We start from the raw sequence: 14,178 nt of genomic DNA on the forward strand, positions 1-14,178 counted from the left end.
GTCTTCTACCCTTTTCTCTTAAAATATTTTTTTTCTTCAGCTGGGGAAAATAAGCGTAGAGAAGTCTTCCAAACCAAAGAGAAATTTAGAATCATTGAAGCAGAATACATATGCACCCAATCATTTTAGTGATATATTACTTAGCCTAATCATTAACTTAAAATGCCATATAAGAATTTGTAATCCACAATAAATCATTCGGTAAGAATGATTTAAATGTACTGCTGACTAATGTAAAACAGTCTAGTTTCCACACTCAGTTGGCTGCCAAACATTGTTTAAGAAAAGGGGTGTGTGTGATCCAAACTGACATAAGTTATAGCAGATATAATGCTCCAATATAGTGGTGGTTTGCAGATTATTGGGTTTAAGAGATAGGAAGAAGATGACATATTAAGTACCATGAGGATTGCCAGGCCTATTTTGTGCCTTAATTAGGATGCTTTGCAACTCTACGTTTAGTTCTTCTCCAAGCCTGCCTGGAAATGCCTTTATGACCATCTTACCTTCAATGATACTGGAGAAGTGAAATGGTAGTTAATTTATTAATGCGACAGCAAAATAAAGAGGGTACCTCTATGGCAGAGGCACAAGGTTGCTCTTCTTAGTGTGATGATGGAGGAGTTAGCGTTTAAAAAACAATTAAATCAAGCATACTCTGTGCTGAAGTGCAGAAGGAAACAAGGAGCAGTGACAGGAGACACGTGAAGTGGATGTGTTGTTGAGGAGGGAGACTGGGAATGGCCTTGGGCTTAAAGAACAACGATGATGTGAAATGCAGCAAGCAGTAGTAAACAGTGAGTGTGAGGGAGACATCTTCTCTATCCTCAAGTCTTTTATTTAGATTTTTCTTTGAAAGAAAGGAGAAACCAAGGATATATAAACACTGATTTTAATGTATACAACAGTAATTTCAGTGAAGTGCTTCCTATTCATTATCTTGTAACAGATGATATATTATTTCAATCGAAACCACAATCAAAATCTTCTAGAAAATAAGACACTTCTGGATTGGCTGGCACGTTGTGTCTTTTATCTTTCCTTAGACTAAGATTATAGCAGCACCACAGTGGTGCAAAGAAGGGGGAGGAGGTCCGCTCCACAGCCAGTGCAATGTGATGCAGCACAGCTGAAAATCAACTTTGACACTCTTAGTAGTCCAGCTGTAGCATCATGGGTGAACTGTTTGAATATTTACTCAGCTTTTCAAACAGTTTGTTCAGCCCTCCATGCTGCCCCTGCTACATGATTGCCAGTACCTGAGGCAGCTAGCCCTAGCCTCCCTGGTACTTCTGCCTCTTGTATTGCAGCCACAGCAATGCAGTAGATCCCAGCAATCTGGGCAGGGTGCCTATGATCTCAGATCCCTTTGGTGCATTGGAAAACATCTACCCCATGGTGCCTGTCTGCAAATAATGCCATCGCAGCTTTGCTCTTGTGTGAGCTATGAGAGCACGTTCCCAGCAGAGGAATGATAGGGAAATTAGCTCATTCCGCACAGTCACTATACAGTTCCTGCAGACCTCCCCCCCCATGACACCCCCTCCAATACTCCTTTTAAAAATACATCATGATCAAATGGGTGTAACTCTTCTAGACACTGTGCAGAGAACAGCCTTTGCAAACTCAGGTGTTAATACACCAGACAGAATCAATGGGTTTACAGAAAAGCAGAGATTAACAACATTGGGAACACTGCATATAGGAGTATAGAAAGCAAGGCTACTGCCTAGGATGTTAAAAAATCCATTTCATTCATGTATTTTATAGCCTAAATGGCCACAGGTGACTAATGACTTCTGAATTAATAATTTTTGAGTACCCACTGTAATGCCTTAAAGCTATGTGGTTTTCAGAGTGTTAGTAAGCATTTTTCTGACAATCTGGTTGCTTTTAGGCAAAGGTACTCAAAAAGCAGATGCATCTAAATTACTGTTAGAAGGCAGAGAGCAAAGAGGGGAGGAGGCTTGTTAGAATATGTTCAAGAGTAGGTGACGTTGAAGGGGGAGGGAAGGCTTTTTGCAGCAGGAAACAAGCCAGCCAGGCAATTACAATGAAACTAAGATAAACAGTTTCAAGAGAACCATTTGACTTGTTTGGACCTACTTTCTCCTGCCATTGTCACTGACCAGCATCTGTATGCCCAGGGGTTACCTCCCACATGGTGCAGCATCTACTTCTGCGGAGCTTTAGCCCTCATGCCTACAAGTCAGAAGCCCCCAGCAAGACTTGCTTAATGTAAGGTTGGTTGTGACCATGGCTGGAGTCACAGAGCAGAGCCCTGGAGAAGCAGAAGCAAACATGACTCCACCTGCAATATCAAGAGCTGTACTTGGACACCAGTACAAAGTATTAGGGAAGATCCAAAGGAGAAGACAGCAGAGGATGGCCACCCCTGCCTTTGTGGCATTTATCTGTCAAGTCAGACTGGTGGATGTGAGTACCAGTCTCATTGAGTGGGGGAGCCAGTCACCTTTTCTTCTGCTTTGGGCACTGCACAGCCACCTGATCAGGAGCTGGGGGCGTAAATGTCCCCTGCAAGGCTCCTGACACACACATGTTAAAGTGTGAACTTGTCGGCAGAGTTTTGGTGCCACTGCCTCTCCTGTCTCTCTTCTACTCTCCACAGGTGATGATGCAGCAGAGCTCTGATCTTGGCTAGGCTAAAACTGGCCAACGACATCTGATAGGACCTTGAAGGTCAGGAATTGGGCATCATCTCAGTATACTACCCATGACTGTAGACAGAAAGTATCCTGTGGGCATGCCAGCTTTCCCTGCAGCAGAATAGCAGAGACTCTGTCTTCCACTCTGGAGCACCAGCTCGGCTCCCTCCAGGTGTCCTGGGTTCAGGGTCTACAGCTGCCTCCCACACCATCCCCTCAGTCCCTTTAAATCTTTTTTCGACTCTTCCATAGCTCCCGGCTCAAAAGGAAGTTATCCACGTAAGACAGCTTCAAGGCTCCTCTGCTTGAAATTCTTGCCTGTCCTTTTCTGCCATTTCCTTTAATCCTCTGCCTGAACCTGCCATAACGTCTAGCAGCAGAGGTTTGCCCTTTGAGGTCCTCCTTCCATCCCAGTGCATCCAGCACCTGTGGTGCTCCTAAGTGCTTGGCCTGTCCCAGTGGTCTGTACTTCCGCTGCTGAGGGAGAAAACCCTGCAAAAATGACACTCCGGGCTTTTCTTTGGCTATCTCAGAAAGTCTTGTCTGCTCAGCTGATAGCCTTGTTAGCTGTGACAAAATTAATGTGTAAAAGAGTCATATCTGCATGCATGTGCATATCACTATTTCGTCTAAACAGCGACATCTCCTGACACCCGAGCTGCAGCTGTGTTAGTGGGTTACTACTCCAATAAAGTTGTTGTTGTTGTTACACACAGTAAATGGCCTCCCGAGGGCCACCCTTAACAAGAACCATGTCTGCTCCTGCGTTTCATTCAGTGCCAAGCATGCTGTCAGCACTTAACAGCTATTAATAATAACAGAAGGAATTACAAAGCTTCATGGGATAGAATAAAGCCTGCTTAAAGGCAGTTCTTTGAGGGCTGTCCTACTTTGCCTGTGTTCGTACATCCAAACTGGATCTATTTAAGATGATAAAGTTAAAATTACCAACATAATGTAATTCTGAGTTTGAAGCTTTGCCAGACGTTAACTGCTAAGACTATTTCTATAAACAAAGAGCACTTTCTAAAGGAACATTCACTTCAGCTTTTAACTGTGATTTGCTGGGGAAAACAGTTGTGTTGGTGAAAATTCAAATATGCAGTTTATTCATACGTTAATTACAAATTGTTTATAAAACCAGCAAAGATTTTTGTTTTGGGCATTTTCTGGCAGCTATTTGATTAAAACTGGTTTGAAGAGTTCATCATATTCTTTGGCTCCTGTAGCTGGTTGGTAAATGGCAGCAAATACCTGATATGAAGATAATTATTTTTCAGATGTATTGGGCCAATCTGGCATAACTGGGGGAAAGTGACATTATTTTAAATGGTTGCACCTGGGGTGCCATGGCTGAATTTATTCAGGTGAATTTATTCAGGTATTTATTACCTGCAATACCTGAAAGTATTGCAGGTAATGAGCATCTTAGAAGTTTTCACAGCAGGCTGAAAAACATATTCATGTATGAAGCATGAAAGGCAGTGTATAATTTTCCACTTTTGAAACAGATGGATTTCTCTCAGTTCTCTGTGGCAGATCAGGCAAAGTTAGTCATGCTGGGGAGAGGCAAGAGAGCTGGGTAACATAGAATTCTGCTGTTGAAGGGCATCAAATTAGGATTAGATGGCTCTTTAATAAATGGAAGATGGAAAATTTATCTGTGATATACAAATTCTGATTATTTTTTTTATTATACAGCATATTGTAACTCCTATTAAACTGAACAATGAAAATAATTTATGCTCTGATAAACAATGAGCAATAACATCAACTTCTGAAAAATACCAATGGATACTTTTTTCCTAATAGTTCCATTCTTGTTTTTCAGTCTTCAGCGACTTAATACAGACATGTGTTAATAGGTTAAATCAAGATGTATGTATTTTAGGCATGCCCACATGTGCATATCAACTACATACACTCATGCACCCCAAGATGCTCTAAATGGACATGTGACTCAACTCTGCAATCACACACTGTTTTCTGTCCTCATTGCGTGTACTGCGCATGTAACTTGACTAAAATATGTGTCCCAGTGCAGCAGAGATGCATACAGAGATCCTGCTCTATGTTCAGGATCCTGTTATCAACTCTACGCCTTTGACAGTGAGTTCTTCAGAATAGACTATTTCTCTTATATTTCCACATTGATTTTCATACACTGTTGAAACAATAGCAAAAAATAATAGCCAAACAAAAATGGTTAAAGTCAGTTTTGTTTGCTGGATGTGTAAAAGCACATGATGAATCTGGCAACCATAACATTTTTGTTAGTTGTTTTTTTTATGGGGTCTAAGAAAAAATCTCTGATTTATACTGCTCTGTGGCAGTTTAATGGTGTTGCTTGTTGTGATAAATTGAAGGACCTAATGCTCCCAACACCAATATAAGCAACTAAGCGCCAGATAAAATGAGCCTGAATTCATTAAGTTACACCTGCACCAACATATTCAGGCTGATACTCATTCTGAGCTGGTGATATTACAAGTGAATTATTATCCAGTTAGATCACAAGCCCGGCCTTGATTATGAAGGCATGTTTATTCACATTAAGGTTTCATTATTTGTTTGGAAGCAGGGTGTCGTGGTTTAGCCCCAGTCGGCAACCAGGCACCACACAGCCACTCGCTCACACTCCCCCCCCCCCGGTGGGATGGGGGAGAGAATCGGAAGAGCAAAAGCAAGAAAACTCACAGGTTGAGATAAGAGCAGTTTAATAATTGAAATATAATAACAACAACAACAACAACAATAACAATAAACCATAATGAAAAGGAAAACAACGAGAGAGAGGGAGGAACAAAACCCAAGAAAAAAACAAGTGATGCAACCGCTCACCACCTGCTGACTGATGCCCAGCCTGACCCCAAGCAGCGATTGCTGCTCCCCGGCCAACTCCCCCAGTTTCTATACTGAGCATGACGGTGTGTGGTATGGAACGTCCCTGTGGCCAATGTGGGTCAGCTGTCCTGGCTGTGCCCCCTCCCAGCTTCTTGTGCACCTGGCAGAGCATGGGAAGCTGAAAAGCCCTTGACCAGTGTAAACATTACTTAGCAACAACTAAAACATCAGTGTGGTATCACATTATTCTCATCCTAAATCCAAAACACAGCACTGTATCAGCTATTAGAAAGAAAATTAACTCTATCCCAGCCGAAACCAGGACATGGGGGCATAGCTTTGCAGCTCATTTGGATTTTTTTTTACCAAACAGATGGAGGAGAGATTGTTTTTTGTGAAAATAACAGAAAAGCAACATAAAATACTTAAACATGTAACCTAAAACTAAAACATCTTAGTAATGCTACCCTGTGGGTCACCACCTCCTGGTCTGTATGGCTAAGTAAACATTAAAGATTAACACATTTGTTGGTTGATTTTGATTAACCATCAATATTAAGTGCAGCACAGAGAGTGTGGGCTGAGAAGGCAGGGGCATTTAAAACAGGTAGCATAATGTGTAAAAGGAGTTAATTTTTTCATCCTAGCCATTACGTGGTTCATTCTTTTCTGCCATGTTGTGTCTTACTCTCTCCTTGACTTTTTCCTACCTTCCATTAAAAGCAAGGCCAAATCCTAACTAATTTTAACATGGAGCTTGAACAATTTATGAAAGGGCTTGTGCAGTTGCCTACCACAGCAGGAGCCGTGCAAATCTTTTCCACTTTGATGCTCCCAGTGCTGCACTCTCTCATCAATTGCTGCATTAGTCCAGTTCCCACTGACACAGCCCTACAGTAGGCGATTTTTAAGCAAGTTATTCTACTCTCTGAGTGTGTGTGCTGGGTTTGTGTGTATCTATCTTTGTGTATTCTTGTGCTTCACACATCTACCTAGCAGCTTCTTCGAATATAATGGAATTTATTCAGAAATCCAGTTCTAGGAGGAAATCTCAAGTTTACTTGGAAGAGTTAAGAAATTATTTTTAACTGAAACATTGTTTAGGAAAGTGTTCACTTGTGTTATTTGGTGGGGTGAAGAGCTCCCCATTTTTTTTCTTCCCCATCACTGATTTGTTACACTTGCTCTTTTTTCCCTGCCTTTCCTTCTTACTATAGAAGTATAAGAAGAGAAGACATTCTCCACTGGCATTCCTGCAATTCCCTATTTTTCTGTCCTTTCACTTTTCTGGACATTTATGCCTTTGCCCTGTGGCTTTCCTGAAGCTGGGTGGAAAATCATGCCACTACAGTTAAGGGAAGGATTTGCAGATGCGATTGTACCTCAGCTGCTTCTCTATGTTCTCTCCTGTTCTTTCCCAGCATATCCAGGTTTTAACAGGCTGAAAAAAACCCACAAACACACAAGAAGAGTTAGAGATTTCATACTACTGCTTTTATTCATCCTATCAAGCATTCTGTGGCTCTTAAGATTTGTTAGATACAAATAAAGGCCACATTCAAGGATCGTAAAATACAAGAACAAAGTCTGTATCTGATGTGATTGACTTGTAAAGATGAAGCACATGCATATTTGCACAGCGTTTACAGATACAGCTGTGCTCTTTCTGTCTGTAAAAAAAGGCACCTAGCCAAAAGCCAACCCTGATGCAAAGACACTCTGTGCCCCTGTGGCAGCACAGTGCTGTCTATGGGTGTCCTGATCAGTCCCTGTCAAGCCAGCTTGGAGCATAGGAGGAGCAAGCACCTGCGTGTCTGCAAAAGACCAAAAAGACATAGAAGACTACAATAATGCAGAGTGTTGGCACATTGCAAAACACTCAAGTACCTCTGATTTGGAGGGCAAAATCTGGGCAAGTGGAATATATAAGCCTTATTTGAGCAAATATGGTAAAATTAATATCTGTTTTCCATTAATGTTTTATCAGGATTAGTAAAACCACAGTGTTGATGGATTACATATGTACAAATTTGGAGCTATGTGACTTCACTATTTACAATAATTTGTCTGTCTTTTCTGTCCCTTTCCATGGAAGATTTTGCAGGGAATTGGTTTTTTGTGGCAAAAATTCTATTGCACCTCTACAGTTCTGAAGAGATTAATTTCTGCTGAAGTCTTATTAGTTTATTTTCCTCCCTCCCTTAAGATGGCATAAGCAGAGCAAGGCCAACTGCTTACCTAAAGAATGTGTTTTTTGAAGAAGATAATGAAACAGTTATCACAATGCATGTGCTGTTGGTAACTGCTGTCCTGCTCTACATAAATGTGGAATGTGGCATGTTGAATGGTGAAAAACAAATGACCACAAACAAAAACAGCAAAGAGGTGCAAACCACAGCCTTCTCAAGCTGTCAGCTTTTGCCAGGCTTCTGTGTGAGGCAATGCTGTGTGAGCTGACCACAGTGATGTGTGGCAGGTGCCTGGGGACAAGAGGCTGTGACAAGCCAATGCTGCTTTGAATGCCGGCGTGGCCTGTTGCTGGCTGGGTTTGCGTTGCAAAGCAGTAGAAAAACAAGAAGGGCACCCCAAGTGGTGTCCGTTAGCATAAAGCTACCACCAGTTTCATGGTTAGAAGTTTAAAATGCACACCTATTTCTTTTTTGGCAGTCACCTACTTGGACTGCATTATTGTTCAGTATTTCCTTAGGTATGTCTTCAGGCTGACAAAGGCTGAAGGTTTACCTTAAAGCTAAGCTCTTGATAGTGCCCACTGAACCATAAGTAAAGAGGAAGGTGCAGCTATGCAAAATACGAGAATATCAGGCCATCTACCCAGGGCTGTTAAATAGCATGCCCTGTTCCCTAAGTAGCAAGCACAGTGCCTTGCATATAGACTGATGATTCACCTGAAAAGATAAACAAAAAGCATCCACTATCTTTAAAAAAAAATCTGACAGAATATAATCCAAGCAGGAGAGCAATAATCTCATCCTAGGATTTTATAAAAGATGTACAGCAGCTACAACATGTACCATGGTGTTTGCTAAATAGCGTGTGTAGCTGCAATCACTTGCAATCACTTGCTCATTAGAGTTGCCACACATGGCACAGATACAAGCAAACATAGCATTACTGATTTCCCCTTGACCTTTGATGTTATTACATATGGGGTGAGGTTCAGGAGGGCATTTTCTGACTGATCACATGAGCTAGGGAGCCATTTTTGCCTGTTCCCTATGGAAAAACTTCTCCATCACTTTGCAAATGTTGTTCGGCACACAAGCCTCCTACATCTCAAAATTAGGCTCTGTGTAACTTTGGAGGTGTCGACACTGCGCCCTGAGACCTCTCAAAGTAACCTCCATCAGTACTGGGAGAGGCTCTCCCATGAGCTCACTGGTGCCAGGAAGCTAAGGCAAGCCTCTCACATAGGTCCAAACATGGGTCTGCTCCACCACATGCAACTCCTGCAGCTGCTGCAAGTCACCCCATGCCTGTAGGATAACGAGTGTTTCTAAATCAGGCACTTTTGAAGAGACTCTCCCTACAGTCCCCACTTGCCCTGTGAGGCTCTGCATCACATCACAGGTGTGAGCTGAATAATGTCGATTGGATGAAGCTGAACCAGAAAATACACCCTAGGAGAACAACTTGTGTATTTCAACTGCCAATCGGCATCCAGTCCACAGGACTGAGTCTGACATAAACCCCTCCAGCACGCAGTGAATGTGTACACCGGGCTCTCCGCACCTGCTGTTTCACTTTGCAGACCCACTCCTGCTGAGCAGTGCTGCTCAGCTAATGCAGGCACAGCCCACAAGATCTCACCTGGCTGTGCCGTATGCTTCTCGGCCAGACACATTGGTGCACGCTTGGGGATGGAGAGGCAACAGCGACGTTCAGCACCGCCTGCTGATGTCTATTCACTCTGACAGCTAAAGTGGAGCCAATAATGATACTTGCAGCAGGCACAGATTATCTTACGTGCTGTATACAAACAGCATGCCCTAGTTCTTTGCAAATGACCCTTGGACTCCCCCCTGCTCCTTCACGCAGGGGGAAGTCTGTCCCATTAGGTCGCAGGGGTGAGGAGGAGGGTGCATGTGAGTGCCCTGTGCAGCATCTCTCCCCAAGCTGAAGTCCGTCCAGATGTCCACTCCTCCTGTGAGAGCGGGGATACTCAGTTCTTCGGTGATTTCACTGGGTCTTTCACCACAGGTATTTTTTTCCTTAAACAAGCAAAGTATCAGTTGGGCGGGAGCTCAGGGTACTTTTTAATGGCATCTTTAGTATTCGTAGTAAGGGAGAAAAGCTTCAGCTCTCCTGGCTCAAAAGCCAGGTGGCACACAACAAGGCAGCAGGTTAAAATGTACCGGCTCTGCACCCTTACCACCTGCCGAGCCAGTGGGGACACACGATCGCGGTAACGCCGTCCAATTTCAGCTTGGACCGGTGAGCAAAAGGGTGGCCGCCGGCGGCACAGCGGCTCCGGGGCCCGGGACTGCACCCGGGCGGCCCCGGCCCGGCCCTGGCCCCCGCCCCCGCTCCGGCCCGGGCCCCGGCCCCGCTGGCCCCAGCCCCCGCCCCGCCCTGCCCCCGGCCCCCGCCCCGCCCCGGCCCCCGCCCCGGCCCCGGCCCCGGCCCCGCCGGCCCCGGCCCCGCCCCCACTCCGGCTCCGCCGCTGCCGCTGGCCCCGGCCCCCGCCCCGGCCCGGCCCCAGCCCGGCCCCGGCCCCCGCTGCGGCCCCGCCGCCCCGCCCCGGCCCCGGCCCCGGCCCCGGCCGGGCGCCGCCGTCCCCGCCAGCCGCTCCGGGACGCTGCGGCGCCGCCTGGCGGCGGCGGGACGCGGCGGGGGCGCGGCGGCAGGGCGGGGTCGCTGGCCGGGGCCGGGGGGCGTGCGGGCACGCCGCTCCGGCCGGTTTCGGGGTGCAGCTGCTCGGCCATGGCCCCGCTGGGGCAGGGGAGAGCGGCGCGGGCCTGTGGGGCAGGGGCTCGGGCCCCCCGGGGAATTGAGGGCGCGGCGCAGCGTCCCCGAGCATCCCGCGGGGACCCCGCACCGAAGGCCTGCCGTGTGCGTCACTGGGGTTCTCTGGAAAGGAACGAGCCCTACTTACGGGTTTATTTTTTTCCCGAGACCCCAATTTCCTAAATCCCGATTCAGTTTAAAAATAACGCTTTGAAGGATTTCAGCACTACTACTTTTGAACACCGGCTTGTACGGGCTTTCTGGTTGGGTACGTGTATGCAGGCACTCGCACAGGAGCATCGGTGGCAGAAACGGGTACTCTGGTGAAATCAGGCTTTTGTGAGAAAGTGCTACAAGACCAAAGCAAAGCAAACCTTGACTTGTATATCCTTTACTTCCTCACAGATATGGCAGCAGTGATGTTAAAAAGCAGACTTCAGATTTAGATTTTATCTGAGAAGAAATTCGCACCCTGCAGCTGCATTTGGCATGTGGCATTTAGTGTTTTGAAATAGCTCCTGGATCTTAGAGCAGCTCTGTGCAGAATTTTCACTGCAGTGAACAGATCATGCTCAGCTTCATATGCATAGGCATGACTCTACCAATTTCACATGTTAACCAGCTTATGGTCAAAATCTTATAAATGGAGTCATATGAGGAAAAATCCCAATAACCCATTCAGTATTACATAGTTGAATACTCATATACAATATTCTGTCGTTACGGCTAGAATTCGAGACACATCTAACTATAATAAAGCATCATTCTGCAGGTCTGCAGTAGCACTGCAGGCAATGTGGGAGAAGGTAATTTCGCCTGAAGAGCACTAGTTTAATTGGAAAGTGGATTGAACAAAATCTCTAATACAATCTTCCAGGTGCTCTGAGGAGTTAAATCAGTATAATCTAGCAGAGCTGTGTCAGTTCACCTTGGTTGAAGGTCTGGCCAAATAGGTTTGTTCTTTCACTAATCATAGGGCAGAAAGAGGTCATAAAGCTAAGAGGAGAATTCATGTGATGGTTATATCACTGAGGATACAGTAACAAAAGCAAAAAAACCCTAAAGAAAAAAAAAAGTTAAAATAGAAAAAAAGATGAAAGTAGAAGATGGAAGGAGGAGGAGGAAGAAAAGCCTTCATAGAATATTGCTCTATTCTTAAAAACAATAATCAGCAGTCAGTGCAGCAAGGAAATGTCATCAGACTGGATCTTCTCAAACATCTGTGCAGCATGAAAAGACTCCTACAGAATTCAGGCAGAATTCATCTGATGGGTCAAGATCATTTTAATATGTAGTAATTTAAATTTATTTATTCAGCCTTCTCTCTAAAAAGAAAGCCAGGGCTCTTTCAATGAACTTAGTGTCTACAGAAGTAAGCTTTAAAACCAATATGGAGCCCACAGTGCAACCTTCTGGATTTCTCATAGTTACTCTGACAGTACGATTTGATGTCATAAAAATAAAGCAATGATTACCCCATGAAACATGCTTATGCCACATATTTGGGGAAAAAAAAAAGAGCAGCAGCAAAAGTCTGTGGTTTCTGACTGCAGGAATTTTCTTGTTGTGGGGGAGGGTGATTGCGTAGAAATTTTGACCCTGGTCCTGCAACTGGATCCATCAAGCCTGACCTCTGTGCTCCTACAGTGCTTGCTGGAGTCAGCAGAACTACGTGCTAAGTGCAGGGATCTGTCCATGTGGAACTAACTGGGGATTTGGGACCTTCCAGTTGCCTCCTGTGGAGGGAGAATGAGTTCACCTCCATGTAAATTCTAGAAGAGGAGCAAGAGATTTCCATAAGAGAAACTTGCATTCATTTTTAGGTCTGCTGTTCTCTCACTCAGTCCCGTAGAGACTGTGTTCATGCTGAACACAGAGTGCCTGCCTTTCTCCAACTACACATGCCTACCTGCTAACACCAGGCCATTGCTGCTGAAAATCAGCATGCTCCATATTTCTCTAGTGAGAAAAACCTCACACATAGTTTGTAGTCACTGTCCAGTAGCTGCTGCTGCAATTGCTAATCCAGCTTTGAGTTGGTTTAAATGCTGTGTCCCAAATATGACTTCTGTCAGTGTCATGTCCATCACTGTGGAACACAGTGGTTGTCTCGGCCCCTCCAAAAATGCTTTATTTTTTGGCACCCTCTAAGTATACAGGACAGGGCAGTTGGTGCGCACCTGCAGCTCCATGCAACTGGACAACGTTCTGGATGCATCTCTCCATCCAGAGCTACGTCTCCTGATTGCTAGCGAGGCTGCATGGACACTCAGTGACTCCAGCTGCCAGGTACATCCTGTACTGCCTGCCCATGCTCAACAGCAGGCTTCTCAAGCCCTCAGGAATGAGATCAATGAGATCAATCACAGATTGATGACAACTGGCAGGAGCTGAGACAGCTGTGTTGGCAAGTAAGAGAAAGTTCCTGCATTCCATAATGGACACCTGCTTTTAGCCATGCTATTCCAGGCCAGGAGACTGACCCGCAGGCATACCAGCAGCACACTGCTCGGTGACTCTGGACAGTGACCTCTAGATTGTTTTGTATGGTGCCTGCTCCAGCAGGTGTGGGCTGAGAACAGCTTTCAGTTTGAGTGCTTTGAGGGAGATAGGCAAAACTGATGGGATCCTGCTTGGGGAGATACTGACTTGTCCAGCTGTGTTAGGGCACTTCTAGGCACACTCAAAAGCAGAACTTGAAGCATATGTAGAAATACAAAATAAAAATGAAAGGACTCCTGACATTCTAATTGCTTGGGGGTTTAGACAGCTCGTGAGCAAAGCTTTGTGGGACCTCCATTCTGGATTGCAAGATTGCAGAGCTTATGCACTTCACCCTTTGTTAGATACGGCTGTAAATCCATTTGTGGATACAATGCCTGGAAACATGTTGATCTTGAAAGCTGAACTTGAACAGGAAAGTTGACTGCAGCCCATAGTTGCAGTCTGCAGTCATAGTTGCATGACTGCATGACTGCAGTCATAGTTGCCCATAGTTCCCCCCATGCTCTGGGGGAACCTACCGCCTGAGTAGTGTGCCTAGGACCCGCATTCAAACAAGAAGGGACCTCAGGAGGGGTTCCACCACAGCTCTCCCATAGAATGAGGGTGCAGCAGGGAGAAGCTGTGATTGTTAAAGCCTTTAAAACTGGTAGGACCACACACCTCTGTTAAGGCTTTAGAAAGATGCCATTTTCTTTAGGGACATTAACCTAGTAGTTGTTAGGACTCCTGGTGGGAGACAATGCTTTGCATCCCATCAGGTGGGGAAGGGAACTGAATTTGATGCATGCATGATCTCTTAGAGGTCTGTGTAAAAATGGGCAAAGGTCACTATTTGTGTTTTCTCTGTTCTGGGATGCTCTAGTTCAAGAAGGGTGCTCCAAAAATGCCTACAGAACTGGGTTGTACAGATGAACCAAGCAGAGGAAGTCTAATCTGTAGACTGGACTTAATGAGTGAGCTAGTCTAAGGAATCAGACAGAATTAAGACATTATAGGCACTTTCATGGATCAGACACTTGAGCACTTTTGAAGTTTCCCAAGCAATCAAGAGGGAAAACATATCAAGAATAAATCAAGTGTTTTCTAATGATGCTGAATGTCCAGGAGCAATCATGACCTTCCACAAACATCTTGTGCATTCACAGTTCACATTGGTTTCAGCAAGTCTGAAAATCAGACTTCTTGTTTGGGAACCCTA

The sequence above is a fragment of the Ciconia boyciana genome, chromosome 4, assembly GCF_034638445.1.
Source record: "Ciconia boyciana chromosome 4, ASM3463844v1, whole genome shotgun sequence".
Lineage (NCBI taxonomy): Eukaryota > Metazoa > Chordata > Aves > Ciconiiformes > Ciconiidae > Ciconia > Ciconia boyciana.